Genomic DNA, 14,381 nt, shown 5'->3' on the forward strand with positions numbered 1-14,381 from the left:
GACTTGCTAATATCAAATTTCAGGATGCTTCATAGATTATTTAATCTCTTTTTCCTAATTTTTAAAGTGTATTTATTTATTTTGAGAGAGAGAGAGAGAGAGAGAGAGAGAGAGCAAGCAGGGGAGAGGAAGAGAGAATCCCAAGCAGACTCCACACTGTCAGCACAAAGCCTGACATGAGGCCCGATCTCATGAACCATGAGATCATGACCTGAGCAGAAACCAAGAGTTTCTTAACTTAATAACTCCCACCCAGGGGCCCCTCTTAGGTTAATAAATATTATATGCTAATTAATTCAGGTTATTTTTGTGAATAAAGTCAAAGTTTCAAGTTCTATTTTTCCGAGATAGGATTTACATCTTTTTAGGATTTATACCTGTATAATGCAGGTCAAAGGAATGGGTGATGGGACAATGAACTTCATTGTAATAGGGCTGATAAAATGGCTAACAGTGGTGCTTAAACAGTGTTCTAGGCGCTTTAATGGGTATGACATCATCTAACTCAGTATCTTGTGAAGCAAATGCGATTACCAGCACCATTTATAAATGAGGAAACTGACACATAGAGGGTTCAGTAACCCACCAAAGGCCACACAGCTGGCAAGTGTTGATGCCTGTGTTAAAACACAGGTAATTAGTGTGTTCCAGAGCCCCATACTTAATTACTATACAACAAGATGGGAAAAGAAGCTTTGGGGCATGTGGAAATAAACAAAGATCACGCAAATGAGAACAGACACGGATTATTTATTCCAAGTTTGCTGCAGCGAAGAGTCAGCCACCATGTCTTGTGGAAGTGGGGACACTGTATAGAGACAAAAAGAAAAGCTTCAGGTATGCCCTGATGGGGGGCTGTTGACATAGGAGGGTTTTATGCAAGCTCACTAGAACTGACTCATCCCATGTGATTGGTAGAGGTTCACATTTGGCTTTCTCTGGTTGACCCTAAGTCAGAAGCAGAAACAAAAATTAGGAAAACTCACAGTTATTAAGTCCTGGTCATTTTAGCCAATCATTAAAAGGGTTATTGTTTGGCTTCCTGGACTACTTTCTAGAAATATTAAAAGGACACTTTCTACAAGTCTGGCTTCTGGGTAGCTGGCTTCCAGAGCTGGTTACTGAAGATAATAGGTTGGTTTCCTGAACCAGTTGCTACAGAGAGTAGGTCGCAGTCCTATTTTTATATATGGTCTGGCATTGTCAGTTTGTAGATGTAATCTCTCAGGCAGAAGGATCTCCTAGAATCATTCATTTTCCCCAAGCATGGAATGACAGACACTTCCTTCTGGAAGAGTCTTCCAGCTGTCAGATTCTTGCACTGAAGCAGGTTTGTGAATTAGGTCAAAGTCTTGATTTCTGACAAATAGATGTCCACTGAGTTTCCTGGTGATCTCTTCATTACAACTGAATATTTGCCTGGTGGTGAGGAGCCAAAGGGTAGAAAAATTGCTGGCCTTACCCCTAATTGTGGCCCCAGAATAAATGCCAAAAGTTGACCAAGGTCTTAGCAGATAAAGAAGGAGGGGAGAATTTCTTTTCCCATTTTCAAGCTAAAATGCAGATCTCAAAATGACTGCTCAAGCGAAGTAGAGGATAATCAACCTGTTCGTGAGGCTTTTGCTCCCCAAGACTGAGATCCTTTTCAGCAGCTGGTGACCTACACAGTAGCCTAAACCTCTCATTATGTTAGCAGATGGTTCTGTTTTCAAGAGAACCAGGCACATCCCAGAGAGACTGAAATATAAATAACACAGCTAATCAATATTTTTTTCCCCAAGAACCAATTCTGTGTTAATTATGCTAAAAGTAGAATATAATGTCCCTGCCTTCAGAGAGTCTTATAGTCTTTTGTGTGAGATACCAATTTTCAATGACTGGAGTGAATGATAAACAAATTCAACACTAAGCATCCAGTGAGTTTTGCCTTGAGAAATACATGAGCCCCTAATGAGATATGGCTCTAGCTGTGATTTTATTGACTCTTTCTAACACAAAGTTAATATGAAAGCTAACACAAGTGCTTGCATTTGGGGACCTGAATCAATTATGTATCCACAACAAGTACAGATATATGTTCTAAAGATGTTAAAGGAGGAGAACACAATTAAAGGGATGCCAGCATCCTACCTATGAATGTTCTGATGTAACAAGTGCCAGTGACCAGTGTTAACATTGGAATCTAATATAAAATTAAACGATGGCTCCTTCCAACTAATGGGTAAGCACAAATCCAGAAGCACATTACCCATTATCAATGCAGGTAAAATGCTGATGAAGGCATGGAGTGTTTGGCCAAGCCATGATCTTACTCACTCCTCCTGGCAGGGAACAATTTGGGACCAGGAAAAGAGTCCCAAGAAACTGGATGTGAGGACTATCCTGTTATATACAGCACAGCAAGGATAGTGTGAAGTTTAATAAATGTGGGTTCTAACCTGACTCAGTTACCTGAGGAATGACTTTGGGCAAATTACTTCCCTCTCTGGGCTTCAGTGGACATTATAAGACAATATATATTATATATGTACAATATGATTATATGGTATATGTCCAATATATGGACAATATAATATTATATTACATATATAGGTAATGTATGTATATAGACTTATAAAGTGTTTAAATATTTTTCAATGTTTATTTTTGAGAGAGAGAGAGAGAGACAGAGTGAGAGAGGAGGAAGGGCAGAGAGAGAGGGAGACACAGAATCCGAAGCAGGCTCCAGGCTCCGAATAATCAGCACAGACCTGACCCGGGGCTCAAACTCACAAACTGTGAGATCATGACCTGAGTCGAAGTAGGAGGCTTAACTGACTGAGCCACCCAGGCACTCTTATATAAAGTGTTTAAAATTAAAATAAGAATATTCCATGTAGAAAACTATTAGGATAATTTTGCTAGTATTATTCACCAAAATGATGGCTTCATAGAAGGAAAAGTAATGGAAGACTTGAAAAGAGAAAAGAACAAGCCAAAAAATTTGCAAACTCTTCTCACCATTAACTCTACAGACAGAAGAAAGAAGGAGCATTTTCCTTTAAGAAGCCACACATGTAATAAATAAAAAAGGAATTGTAAGAGATTGCTCACCAATAGGTATTGAAGCGAATCTGAACATCGTTTCCTTTTTTAAAAAAAATTTTAACATTTATTTATTTTTGAGAGAGACAGAGCATGAGCAGGGGAGAGGCAGAAAGACGGGGAGACACAGAATCCGAAGCAGGCTCCAGGCTCCGAGCTGTCAGCAGAGAGCCAGATGCGGGGCTTGAGCCCACGGACCACAAGATCATGACCTGAGCCGAAGTCAGAGGCTTAACCAACTGAACCACCCAGGGGCCCCTGAACATTACTCCCAATAACACATGTAAAATAATTCCCTAATTTAATATTCTATTGGCAAACAATAGCAAAATAAACCCCGTCGTCTTTCCAGGACCCTTGAATGAGTATCTAGTTCTACATCTAAAAGCAAATATTTTGTCCAAAGTCGTCTTTAAAATCCTTAAACCTGAAGCACCTGAATTCCTAATCACCGTCATGCACACATCTCAATGGGTTTTCTGTTTCTCTTCAATACACATAGAGCCTTTAAGCAATCAGCCCACGCAATTCCTCTGCTCTCCTCGAGCACTTGATGAATAAAATCAGAGACCGCAATACAACTGAGAGATGATGCTTTCTATTCTTTACATAAGGATGCCCATTTCCACCTTAAAGTAAAGTATTCTTTTGTGATTTATTTTCAAAGCCAGACACGATCTAGAGAGATGCGTGTCGGCAGGTGTGTGTGAGTGCGTGCGCGTGCACGCATATGTGTGTGTAAGGACACTGAATCACACATCCCCTCTCAGGCTACGGCAGTCATTCTTAGATATAAACATTCCACTTCATCTAGTATGGTTGGTCGTCTTATACTTGGATTAACTGGATTTCTGCCTACAATTAAAAGAAACCCAAACAAGTCCCACTACAAAGACTTGACACTACGTATGTTTCTCTAAGTAAGAAATAAGGGTGTTTTAATTAAGGACAAAGATTTCCTATCATATTAAGAAGGAGTTGATCGCCCACTGCATTATTCTCTACAGTGAGTCACAAAAACAAATAAAGCACAAAGACACAAATAAAGTGATGCTTTGGTTGCATTGATACTATCCTCGGAATAAAATTATACATATAATCTTTTTATGTTAAGGAGGAGTAGCTCTTCAAATAGAAGATATATTTAAAAACAGAGAGAGAGAGAGAGTTCATCCTTTTAGGATGAGGGAGGTAGCAAACCCCTCAAGAGACATTTTTGCAGGGCACTGAGGAATATTAGCATGAGCTCTGGCAGAAGCCGCGTCTAAATGAAGAGCCTATCAAAATAAGGCCCCGTCTATGGCTCAAAGCACCAAGACGGGTGGGAATGCGTCCACAGAGGAGGTGTGTAATTTTGGCTATGCTCCTGGAGAAAGGTAACAGCCCAGTGAGAGGTTCAGAGAACAGACCTTGTGCTAAAAACCCCTCAGGATACAGGATGACACTGATAACAATCAGGGAAAGAAATTTGACAAGCGCTTTAGAAAAATTATGCAGACCTCAGGTAGCCGGCACCAATAACCCATTCAGAACAGCGTCAGAAGCACCGGGGCTGTATAGCCGATGGCAGTCATCTACAAAATTGCCACTAAACGCTGAGACCATTCCCACAGATTGTCATCCGGCAGGTGCCATGCAGATCCACACAGTGGAGGATAACGTGGCAGCCATCATCAAATAATCTCTACATTGCTAATTGTACCCGCTGAATTTTGATAAAGTACCTATAAATAGCAGGACAGGCGCTTTTGTTCGCCGAGTTCAGGCAGACACCTTTTTCAAGAGCTCATCCCGGTTTCGTTAATGAGGACCGGTTGCCGCAGATTGCAAGGAGAGGGTGCTCACGGTCAGTCGTGAGTTTACGTCCAGGACACTTAGGTAGATGAACCCTGTGTTTTTAATGGTAAGCTGACGACATTATAAATAAACTGGTTGTAAGTGTCTGAGCGGGTCAGAGGGTGACCCACTTCCTCTCCACGAGGACACGCACCGGAGGGTAATGAGCCAGCCCAGCCACCCAACTGAACACCATAATTACTCTCTAGTCGAGAACAGGCTACGTGAGAATGGATTTATATGTTGCAGCTAAATTATTTTCCTGATTTTTGTCGGGAAAGAACACGATACAGTCCTCTCCAAACAGGTGAGAAGAGAGGGAACAAGTACCTCACAGACGTTTTGTTTTTCTTAATGGTTGGAAACTTGATTTTCAAGGAAGCACCTATGAATAAAAATGATTTTGTGTGTATGTGAGCAGGAGGAGGAATCTTGGAGAATCCCGTATTTTGCATCCTAACCCTACCCAAATATTTGCCTGTCAAGAAGTTTCCATTGTACACTTGCCATCGTTTTACCAAAACTGCAGCCCCACTGGGGGCTGACTGCCCAGCCAGGCTGTATGGTGGGTTACCATACCACCCAGTAATTACCTTAATTGGTTCTACAATGGTCACAAATACGTCTTAAACAGCAGCGGATTTTATACCCACTGATTTTTCCAGCAGAAGAGCTAATAAGAGATAAATGTGGGCTTAACTCACAAATGGATACCACAGGATCTTCAAAGCACAGAAACAGGAGGTCGTACGCTGTAGATTTCAGTGTCTTTTCAATATGCAATTTATTCTTCAAGTGTATAGAGCCTTTGCCTCTTATGTCACCAGGAGTCACTTAGCCATGTGTGAGCCACTCAGTCTCTGTGGAGATCTCACCCCGGCTGGTCCCCTCTCCCACGAAATATCACTGATTTGTCCTTAGAATGGCAAAGAGTGCAAGGAGTCTTATAGTACAATGATATTTTTTGTCACCTCAGCGCTAAGTTCTCTTTATGTCCATTTCATTAGACTGGTGAGATTATTGGGCCTGTTGTTCTCTAACCTTCATTGTTGAGCAAGTTTTGATCTGTTCTCTATAAAATATCTATCATCCCACCCTCAAAGAGTAAGATTCTATTACGTGTTAGAGAACACAAGCAAAATGCATCAATTAATCCCATTTACAACATGCAGAGATGAACACCGTTCACCAAAATCCGTTTTAAAGATTATTTTCGGCTTTCATTTAATTTGGTCACCTTTTTAAGTTCAGTTTCCATGGAGAGAAAAGGCAGCAAGTCACAGGGGAGAGAACCCCGGATGAGCAGCCGGGGGCCCCTAGTTCCAGCCCAGGCTCCAGCTCTAATGAGCGTGTGACTGCAGACACACCGTTCAATCTTCCTGGGCCCCGTCCCCTCATCTGTTAAGTGGACTAGAGCGTCCCCGAGGTCCCTCCCAGCCTAACATACAATCTGAAATCATTCACTGTCAACCTCCCTCTGTATAATTACCCCTGCAAGCATGCATGTGCTGGTCGTTTTTTCCTCCTTAAGGGGATTTGTCAGTCTCGGCTTCAAATTTCAGCCTCACACTCCCTGAACACCAAGCTAACCATCAGCTTTTCTTTCCAAGTACAGGGGGCAGCAAGGGTTGGAGACGCGAGCCTTTAAGCCATTCTAATAAGGTTTTAGTTTTAATTATGAATATATATTCTAATAAATATCCTCGTAGTCCCAACAGTTTGGTATGTTTGACATTTTGAACATTGAAGACTTGAACCGAACTTATTTCCTGGCTATGGGGACCACAGTATTTTGCAAAATTAAGTATAAATAGCTTTTCTCTTCCTGGATCAATAATTTTCCCTTGGCTAAGAATAGATCGTAATTTCCTGTTATCTGAGAAAATTCATCAAGGTTTTCTTAATCTCTCTTTTGATATGGTTTAAAGTTATTGTTAATATAGTTTTCTTAAATGAGTATCCATTTTCCTTCCCATAGTTATTTTTCAAGTCATATATTGCCTTTAATTTCATAAGTATGTTTGGGGTGTGGGGGAACATGCTTTTTTAAATGATTAGTAAAGCAAATAAATAGCAGTCTGTGGCTTATTCCTCTTGATCAACCCCAATTAGAAGGAGCCTTCATTCTGGACAGGGGCTAAATGCTATTGAGTGCAATTTAGTCCTTAGTGTCTCTAGTGGGGTTAATGATGGTTCCAGAAGGATTAGCAGGTGGCAATAGGAAGGTTAGATTTCATCTCCTGTAGCAGAAGGGCATAGACTTGGGCTCGTGACTCTCACTTTTGTGCTCTGTGACATTAAACAAATTATTTAACCTCTCTGACCCTCGGATTCTCATTTGTAAAATGGACAGATAGAGCAACTCAGAAGATGTCTTAGGTGGTGTATTAATTCACAGGTGCTGCCATAACAAAATATCACAGCCTGGATGGTTAAGCCCCAACAGATGTATTTCTCGCAGTTCTGAAGGCAGGTGCAGGCAGGGTGAGTCCTTTCAGAGGCCTCTCTCTGTGGCTTGCACATGGGAGCCTCCTTTCTCTGCCATCATGACCATCCCTCTGTGTATACAGTGTCTGGTGTCTGTGTGTGTGTGTGTGTGTGTGTCCAAATTTCCTTCTCCTATAAGGCCACCAGTCATTTCGATGGGCACCCATCCTAAAGACCTCATGTTAATTCAGTCACCTTTTTAAAGACCTTATCTCTGAATACAGTCATTTTGGGGGTGAGGACTTCATCATATGAGTTTGGGGGGGAACACAACTCACAACCGGCAGGTTCCCTGGGCAGCAGTCCCTGAGCTGGCTATCTGCATGTGGCAGGCCTGCTGGGGGTGACGGGTTAGACAAGGTCTCAGGAACAAACTCAGCAAAGAAGCGAAGGAAACAGCACTGAGCAGTGGAAGAAGCTGAACCATGACAGAGTTGTAACAGAGGCCTCGACTGATCCCAGAAAGCACTGGAGCTAGGATGGCCCTTTAGAGTTGCCCCACGTGGAGGCCAGGTCTTTGTGCCCTGACATGGACCAGATGTCATCTTTGCGCCCTGCCATTGACCCAGATGCTGTCTTTGCACCCTGACATGGACCAGATGCCCCCAGGGAAGGAAAGGAGGTATATCCTTGAGCCAGGAGACTCCCGGTAATTGAAGGTCATTCATGTGAACCTTCAGCTTGGCAGCCGGAGGGTTGAGTGCCTTGGTCCTGTAGGTGGGGTGCAGGGTGGTGCCCCCAACTTCCACTGGAGAAGTAGATTTCAATTTCACCATTTTATAGGATTTGGATGAGACTGACTGAGACCAGCATGTGGACTAATATTTAGAAGCTCGAATGATTGCCCCTCCGTGGCCCCAATCTGCGCATGTCCACAAGGCCTTTCCTTGACAGCAAGATCCTCAAGCAGTAGAGGATCCTGGCCTCCCACACAAATCTACTTAATGAGTTTCTGCTGAATAGGAACAGGGTGCGGGAGAGCTGGTTTTCAGCTACTTTCCAGTGTTGATATTTAACTGCCCTCCCCTCTGACCTCCTTCCTTCTGTCATCCATATAGCTCAAATCACAACCCATAAACCATCTGAACTCTTGATAAACGGAGCTCTTTAGGGAGGCACGTGCTGCTGTTCCACTACAAAGCTCTGTAAATTTCACGGTGTTTTTTTTTCTTTATTATTTTTAAATACCCTGCATTTAAAGTTTCACATCTGCAGAGGCACGGAGAAGAGCACGTGGAACATAATGCACAGTGAGCTCTGGAAGAAAACAAAAGAGGAGGGGGTGATTTCAGACAAAGAGGTTGCCTTGTATCTCTGACACGAGGCTTTTGTCGGTGCTGTTGATCAGTGCAAATCAAAGTCCATTTGGGAGAGCCACGTGCCTCTCCAAACCGTGCAATAATACTTCATGGCGGTGAGTCCTTGGGTTGAGGCACAGTGAGGCTTAGAGGGAGAAGCTAAATGGCAGGCTATTGTTCCGGAAAATGTAACCCAGCAATGAATGGATGGGAAGAAATAAAGAATTTTAAGTAAAGAAAGGCACCGTGTGGGAGTGAAAGAAGTACGTAGGATCCTTCTTGCCTGCAGCTTTTCCTAATGGAGACTAGCAGAAAATAAATGGAGATTTGCCTGATATATTTGTTCTCCCAAGGACAACACCTCAGGTGGCCTGTCCTTCAGTACCTCCCGGAGGTGGATCCTATTTCCAGGTGTAAACTCACACCCCCCAAGTAAGGAAGGATAAAGAAGCAAAGAAAAAATGCTTCAGGCTGTGAAATGAAACGGTTTGCTCTGACCACAAAGGTGTCTTCGGAGTGTTTTGTGTTTTGTGGCATAAAAGAGATTCACACCCTGCATAATGAATAAAGAGTAGAGAAGGCTATTTCCCATTACGTGAGTCAGGGATCAGAGACAGATCCCAAGGGATGCTGTTGGCTCGGTGGGTTGCCATTTCCCTTGTAGACTTGTTTATTCATTAATTCTTCATTTACAGGGCACCTTCTGCTCAGGTTCCCATAACAAAATACTATAGACTGGGCAGCTTAAATAACAAACGTTTACTTCTCACACATCCAGAGGCTGACAGTCCAAGATCAAGGTGCCAGCAGATTTAGTTTCCTGGTGAGGGTCCCATCCTGGCTTACGAATGACTACCTTCTCCCGTTGTGCTCACATGGCAGAGAGAGAGGGAGCAAGCTCTCTGGCTCTCTTCTTATAAGGGCACTAATCCCATCATGGGGGCCCCACCCTTATGACTTCCTCTAAACCTTCCCAAAGGCCCCATCTCCAAATACCATCATACTAGGACTTCAGTGTTTTCCTTTTGAGGAAACACAATTCATTTCATAGCATTCTGTCCCCTTGACTCCCAAAATTCATGTTCTTCTTACTTACAAATTATAGTCATTCATTCCATCCAAACAACCTCACAAGTCTTAAGTCACTCTGGCATCAAGTGTGAAGTCCAAAGTCTCATCTAAATCAAATGTGAGGGAGTCTTGAGGTATAGTTCATCCTGAGGCAAAATCCCTTTTGAGGTGTAAAAACTATATAAAACTAGACCCTATAAAACTAGACAAGTTGTGTGCTTCCAAAAATGCACTGGTGGGATCAGGGGAGCATAGGCATTACCATTCCAAAAGGGAGAAATAGAAAAGAAGGAAAGGGTGATGTGTCCCAAGCAAGCCAAAACCCAGCAAGGCAAATCCCATTACATCATGAGTCTCAGAAAGACTAAATATGAATATGTTAATTTCATATGAGTATGAATATGTTGGGGAATATGTTTCAGTCCACAACACCTTCTATGCCATGGAGAGAAGGGGGTAGAAGGGATATGGTCTCTGCTTTCAAAGATTGGGATGAGAGAGACATAACATAGTTAGGGAAGTCAGAGAAGACCTCCCTCAAGAAACGACTAAACGAGGATCTGAGAGATGAACAGAGGTCAACTAGGAAAGAGCATTTGAGGCAAGTGGAAAGTAGGAGCAGAGGCCCCATAGCAGGAGCAGATGTGACAAGTTCAAAGCCCAAAAAAGGTCTTCATTGTACTTAGAGAAGAAAGAGCTCAGGGAAGCATAATGGGCAGAGTGTGGTCAGAGAGGCTGGTGGGGCCAGACCAGGCAGGTCCTTGCCTACACAACCCAAAGTGAATCCTCTAAAGGAATTTACACAAGGTGGCAGCATGATCATTTTCACGGTTTGGGAAGATTATCCTGTCTTGGGTGTAAAGAACAGACTGAAAAGTGGCTCGAGTCTGAATGGAAGCCAGTAGATGGTAGGAAATCATTGCAGTAATCCAAGTAGGAGTCCACAGTGGCTTGGACCGGAGTGGTAATGGTAGGAAAGGAGACATGTGAGCTGATTTGGGAGTCACTGGGGAGGTAAAGGCAACAGGATTTGACAATAGACTAGATCCTGGGGACAAAGGAGAAGGAATTAGTGAATCTCATTATCCTTGACACCTGACAGAAGAATCTGGCCCAGATGTGTGTGCACACAGCACATTCCAGATCTTATACCCGTGAGTCTTCACATGCAGCACTCAGGGTATGCTTCCTATATCAAGATGATACATACTCCCCATGGCCTTGGTGGGTCATGACCTGTCTGCCCTCAGCCCTCTTCTTTGACCTCCTGTTCTGCTCTAATTACAGAGAGGTTGGCCCCTGTAGTCTTTGTTTTCCAGGCCACTTCTGGCTGCATCTGGCCATTGAGAGGTTCTGCAGAGTAGAGAACAGGAAGAAGACAAGATACTGTCTCAGATAGTATCTTCTGGAGTTCCAGGTCCAGGTCTGCCTTGCCTCCAGCTGCCCTCAGATGGCCCCAGCCCTGGGTTCCAAAATCACTGCTTCTTCCATGGTCCCCCCACACTAAGTGCCATAGTATTTTTCTGGTTACCAGTCGCTGCCTTATCTCACTAACCCCTATTTGGCTTCTCAGTCCTTCTATCGTCTGTGTAACTATTTCTGTGAATTAAGCTTCCTCTGTGTGCCTGGTCTGACCTTGTTTCCTGTGGTTCTTACACCACTAAGGCCAGAAATGCATCCCTTCCAACCGCTTCTCAATGTCTAAAACTCATTCGTTTTCCTCCACTGTGAAATAGAAGGCTTTAGATGCAAATAATCCTAGGAGGTTCTACAAATCGAATTATACATAGGACATATGTTTTCCCCCAGACAGCACAATGTATATATTTGGTACAAGAGAACAAGATGCAGTGGGGTTGGGATGGAGGAACATTAAACAGAATCACAAGGAGAAGGCCAAAGATTAGGTAAGGTATAGCAAAGTGTTATTAACAATTAGACAGCTAAAAGTAGGATCTCAAGAGCAATAAATAGAAAGCTATATTAGCAAAATATAGAAGTGTGGGAACCAAAAAGTCTATTCGGTGTTTTACTTTATCTATGATACAGTTAAAATAATTTCCACCTCAAGTCTATACCAAGCTGTGCTAGCTGTCCAGTCTCCATTCTATATTGATTGCCATTTACCAAAAACAAAAAAAATCATGTCTTTATAGTGTACACATCATTGGTAAATGCAAGGCTGATATACCAGGGCAGGACGTGAAAGCCTGAACCCAAGTCATATTTGTTCAGAGCTGGGACCTTTATCCACTCATGAGGATAATTCTAGTGTAATACAAAATTGGATTTGCTCGGTTGTAAATATAACCTATGTATTAGCAATTTGTGCTGGGAATGACCCAGATTGTGGCTTTTATAAATAGCCCACATTGTTTGATATATAGTATACCCTGCACCATTTAGTATATTAAACAAGTTAAATTATGTAACCTCTCCACCTCCTCATGTGAGTGTACACACACACACACACACACACACACACACACACACTTACATCAATCTCCAAACACCATTAATTCAAGATTTTCAAGTCAAGTTCAGTAAGCTACAGCAGCAAATATGTCACATACCAGGATCACAGCCTCACCTAGCGCTCCTCAGTCGCTATCTGAGATGGTAGTCACTGGCCACAAATGGCTACTGAAGACTTTAAAAGTAATAGTCTGAATTGAGATGTATTGTAAGTATAAAATGCACACTGGATTCCTCTAAGACCTAATACAAAAATAATATGAAATATTGCATTAATACTTTTTGTGCTGATTATATGTTGAAGTAATTATATTGCAAACATACTAAATTGCATATAGTTCTAAAATTAATTTTAATTGTTTCTTATTACTTTTTTAATGTGGCTACTAGAAAATTAAAAAATACATACTTTGCTAAGGGCAGTTTAAATCATCACCCATCTAAAGACAGATTGTAATAGGTACCATGATATTCAAATCTCCTCCCACCACCACCATTAAGCATATCTGGCCACCTCATTGGTGATTTGGGGAAATGCACTGTTTCGTCTGGGAGACATGAAGTAGGGCAAAATCAAATGAGATTGGTAGCTAGAGAAATCTGGCTTTGAATCTAGTGCTCAGTAGCTGTGTGGCCCTGAGCGAGTTATTCAACTCTCTGAGTCTTAATTTCCTCATCAATTAGACACCCCACAGGATGCTTAGAAGGATTAAGGATAATGAATGTCAAGTGCCTAGCTCAGTGTCTGGCATATAGTAACTGCTCGAGAATAATACCAATTATTTTATTTGCTTTTACATCAAGTGTGCGTGAGAATAGGTGGGTAGCACTGGACCGACAGCATCGGTCAGCATGGCAACTCAAGCAGCATCGGTGGTCAGTCAATAGACTGAGGCAGATGGAAGGAAAGGTCCCACCAGCAAAGTGTTATTTGGTAAAGGCTCCCTTAACTCTGTTAATTACAAATCATGTAAATCTCTAACCCATTTAAATGGCCTACCTGGGAATTCCAAGGTAGGATTTATGCCAATGGCATAAGGGAAAGGAGCGAGGCATGCTTCCCTTTGCTTAGCTGTGAACCACTCTCTGCTGCCTGCCATAGTCTCCCCTTGTCCCTAAGACCTCCACAGCCTTAGCTGTGATCTTTGGTAAAGAGCTCTAGGAGTATAAAAATGGGCACTGAAATAGTTATTGAATGCAAATTTGCTGTTTGATGAAGCTTCAGAAGTCTCTGATAGTTCTCTGTGCTTCTAAAAAATATACTACAAAGCCAACCTCACACTGCTGTAGGTTGGCTTTCCAACCATTTAACCAGGTAAAACAGGAAATCTTAAATGAATTCTCAATGTCATGAAATCCTCAATATGATTCATCTCTGTTATGACTCTGGACAGACTTCCCAAAACTGAGGTCAGCTTTCCTGTTACTTAATAGCAGCCTACAGCCTATCCAAGAGAATTTTATTCTGAACCCATTCTTTCTAAGGTGCATAGCTCTCCTTATTCTTTCCTCGAAAGAATGATAGGCAGGCATAAATCAAATATAGGCATACTAAAACATACATGCTTATTTTTGTTGAAACATAGAAGTAATTTCTTGCACCACTACCATATTGCGTATATCTCTGAAACACACTGAACTATTACTGACCAAAAAAACCTAACCATTTTTCCCCATGGAAAAATGAGTCCAGAACCTAACATTAGTCTAGCATATACTCTTTTCTGTCCTGATGGGATTGAGGATGGTGTTCTCTCATCTGTCACACCCTTCCTTGATTCTCCTGCTTGATCCCTCCACTTACAAACAAATTCTCAGCCTCCTCTCTCTTCAAAAGAACCACATCTACTTGCTCTGTCCCCTTCCCAGCCACACTGCAACCCAGTCCCACTAGAAGACTTACTGACCTGACTGGGTAGCATCCCAGACCATTTATTTGGGCTGGGGTTTACCAGTTGCATGGGCTACTCTGTGTTAAAAGATACATAGGCATGATTCATGCCCTTCTACTTCATTCATTCATTCATTCACTCATTCATTCATTCATTCATTCTCAATACGTGAGAAGTGCCTTCTCTATTTTAGAGGCTGTTTTAGTTGCTGAGATAAAGCAGTGAACAAAACAGACCA

This window comes from Lynx rufus, unplaced genomic scaffold (assembly GCF_022079265.1).
Source record: "Lynx rufus isolate CCGP_SWC_20201006 ecotype Redwood Valley unplaced genomic scaffold, mLynRuf1.p SCAF_7, whole genome shotgun sequence".
NCBI classification, from domain to species: Eukaryota; Metazoa; Chordata; class Mammalia; order Carnivora; family Felidae; genus Lynx; species Lynx rufus.